Source organism: Tupaia chinensis, unplaced genomic scaffold (assembly GCF_000334495.1).
Source record: "Tupaia chinensis unplaced genomic scaffold, TupChi_1.0 Scaffold144015_1, whole genome shotgun sequence".
NCBI classification, from domain to species: Eukaryota; Metazoa; Chordata; class Mammalia; order Scandentia; family Tupaiidae; genus Tupaia; species Tupaia belangeri.
This window is the reverse complement of record NW_006203867.1, coordinates 7,174-10,791: the sequence shown is the minus strand read 5'-3', so window position 1 is coordinate 10,791 and position 3,618 is coordinate 7,174. Positions and strand designations below refer to the sequence as shown.

At 45.8% G+C, this 3,618-nt stretch overlaps 1 pseudogene; it reads right to left on the bottom strand.

Moving 5' to 3' along the window:
- Positions 1–2,964: 2,964 nt before the first annotated feature.
- Positions 2,965–3,413, bottom strand: LOC102483900 (NHP2-like protein 1 pseudogene; annotated as a pseudogene).
- Between the last annotated feature and the right edge of the window lie 205 nt (positions 3,414–3,618).

Below are 3,618 nucleotides of genomic sequence, written 5' to 3'. Positions count from 1 at the left end.
GTGACCATCCCCCCTGGGGGGTGATTTCTCGCTTTCTGTCTCTATGTCTCTCTGTCTGGTGAATGCACGCGCCTTATAGCAAAAACCTCTCAAAAAAACCCCAAAACAAAAAAAAACAACCCCCCCCCACAGGGAGCAATGTTATTTATGTCCCCAAAATCTTGAAAGGAGAAATGGAGAAGGGATTGCGGTGTGACCAGCTCCTATGGGGACTGCCTCCTCACTTTCCTTCTTTCTCTGTCTCTGGCAAGTGCATACACTCTCTAGCAAAAAATGTTTTGAAGAAATTATTCTGTGGGGCTAGCAGATGGCATAGTGGTTATATTGGTGTACTCCCACATGGTAAAATGTGGTTCAAGTCTTGGCCCTGGTGACTGAAACATGCTGGGCATGTCTGTGTGTGTGTGCCTATGATCCTGGGAGGAGAATGGAGGAGAAGGGATTGTGGTGCCATCCCCTCTGAGGAGTGATTTCTCACTTTTTCTCTCTCTATATCTCTCTTGCTCTCTCTCTGGCAAGCACACACCCCCTAAGGCAAAAAAAATCTAAAAAATGATTCTTCCACATAGATTCAATCCTAATAATTTTTTTGTGATTTTTCTGAAATACTGACAGACTAGTTTCTAAAAAGCTGACCAGCTCAGGGACCAGCAGTTAGCGTAATGGCTATGTCGCTGGACTCCCACGTAGTTGACCGCGGTTCGAGTCCCGGACCTGGTGGCTTGAACTCACGCTGGGCGCGTGTGCATGCGTGCCAAGATCCCAAGAGGAGAATGGAGGAGAAGGGATTGTGGTGTGGCCATCCCCCCGGGGGGGGGTGATTTCTCACTTTCTGTCTCTGTCTGTCTCTGTCTGTCTGGTGAGCGCACGTGCCCTATAGCAAAAACCTCTCCAAAAGAAAAAAAAAGAGAAAAAGCTGACCAGATCATATTGTTACCAAAAGCATAATTTGGCCAGTTCCTCTGCTAGCTCAGTAGCACCAAAAGTTAGTTTTTTTCTTCTTTTTTTTAAACTGGCCTGAATGGGAAAAAACAAACTCATAGGCACTTTAATTCATCATCTATTGTAACTTCCATAGGTTGTCCACATATACCTTGCTGGTTTTGTTTTTAATTTGTTGGTTTATGGTTGGAAATATTCTTAAAATATTCTTACTCTGGGACCAGCAGTTAGCGTAATGGCTATGTTGCTAAACTCCCATGTAGCCAACTGCGGTTCGAGTCCTGGACCCAGTGGCTTAAACTCACGCTGCGTGCATGTGTGTGCGTGCCCAAGATCCTGAGAGGAAAATGGAGAAGGGATTGTGGCATGGCTATGCCCCCTGGGGGGTGATTTATGGCTTTCTGTCTCTCCGTCTATGTCTTTCTGGTGAGCGCATGTGCCCTATAGCAAAAACCTCTCCGGAAAAAAAAAAAAAATTCTTACTCTAAGGCAACACTTTAACTTCCTGAAAAAGTATACTTTATCACAGGCAAATGTCTGTATGTCCCCAAAGTACAAAGACAGTTTTAGACTTAGTCAAACAATTGTAACTCTTGGAGGGGGGTGGGGAGAAAAGCAAAAACAAAACATAAGTAACATCAGCAACAAAACAGGGTCCCCAAGGAGTAAGTGAAAAAGACAAGCTGATTTTCACATTTCACTCTGGTGGGAAAGACTGTCATAGAAAGAAATAAAGTAACAGTCGGAGCAGACAGCTGGGTCTTCACAGATGTGCTGCAGTGGGAAAGCTCTATTTCCCTTGCTGGGATCGGAGGAAGGTAAATTCACAAGCTGTTCCTGGAGAGGGCTGCTTTCGCATTTATGTTGGTCTTGCCCATGAGTTTAATGGAGGACTTCTATAGGGGACCCTTAAAAAGCTCATGGACACAACATACTATAATGTAAGGTGTCGATGGCGGGGAATGTGCTTAGAGCCTTGATTTGTTTATAACATACTGTATCCATGCTTATAAAGCCCATTTGTACCCTACAAAGTTGTGTAATGAATAAATGTAAATCTGTTTTTTTAAGTTGGAATATGAATATATTTCTTTATTCTGACGCTCACAAGAATGAATTACACATTGGCAATCTTCTCATGTAATAAAGGATACATCTGATCCACACTGTGGCAGGAAACAGGTAAGGGCTCTCAGAGCTGGTGCCAACTGTCCATTCCTGATTCTTTCCTTGGATTCCAGATGTTTGTTGTAGCTTTCAGCTAGGTCTCCGTGTTTTCCCAGAATCCTTCATTCCAGAGTCAGTTCACCCTCTGCCCTTGCCACTCCTGACCCTTTCAAGACCTAGGTGAGTTGCCCCACGTCGCTTTCGCCCAGGCTGCCTCTGAGATCCTGCAGCACCTCTCTTTGGTATGCTGCTGCTCTGCCACCTCAGGGCCAGGGCTGGGGGTGTGAGAGAACATCGCAGGACCAGACACAAAGGTGGGGTACATTCATAAATGATGCCTGGACATAAGTCTAACAACCTCACAGAACACAAACTTCCTTCCCGAGGCTATAGACAAGCACACCCGCCCCCCCCCCGGTCACTTCAACTTTCAGCATGTACAGGATGACTCTGTGTGCCAGGCACATCGAGACAAAGTGGATCGTATTTGCTGCCACCATACCCTGCACACAGTAGGAAGCAAGCAGATAAAAGCTGGAACCAGATGTCCATCCCGGCTCGTCCAGCCTTTGCCGTCACTCTGCTTCTATCTATTCTGGGCATTAGTTCACTTTTCAAGAGGGAGGATAAATGTATGATGGTGGAGAGTATACGGGAAATGGAGCAAAACAACCCTGGAAAACAAAATAATACAAAAAGCCAGAAACCAGACTTAGTACTGTGATATTTTGTAACAACAGAAAGTAGTTGAAAATAATACAAACACAGGAGAGGTACACAAGAAAGAGCTCAGGGAGAGGGAGAGGCAGAGGGAGAGGCGTCAGGTCAGTCGGGAGGGCATGGCAGAGGCAAGGTTTAGACCGAGAGCCGTTCAGTGGTCTGCTGAATGGACTGGATTTGCTGCTTCAGCTGGGAGCCTTCTTTGACGGTGACGGACAGGCAATCACAGGCCTGGAGACGCCACACGCTCACCCCAGGGCCTGTTTGGAGCGCACAAACACATAGGGCACATTCTTGTCTTCACACAGCAGTGGGAGGTGAAGGAGGATCTCCAGGGGCTCAGCGTCTGCGGCCATCACAATGAACTCAGAGATGCCTCTGTTGAGGGTTTTAGTGGCCTCACTGGCTCCTTTCCGAAGTTGCTCGTAGTTACACGATTGCTGAATGAGGTCCAGTAGTTTCTTGGTGTGGTGAGCATCTGCGAGGGGATAGGCCTTCGGATTCACATCAGCCTCAGCCATGGCTGCGGTTCCGCGAGCTCGTCACCCTCAAGGAGAGCTGCTGACGTCAGAGAAGGAACGCTCGCCACTCGGATAGATGTAAATCTTAAATTACAACAAATATTTTTTAAAAAATGTTTTAAAAAATTCATGGAAAGTGAACATTTTGCAAATCTGCATTTCCTAAAATTTTGCACTAAATTTGTACTTTAATCTCATTTTTTAAAACAAACTTTTCCAAGTACGTGTGTGTGTGTTGTTGGGAGTGAGGCAATAATTCCTAATTTAC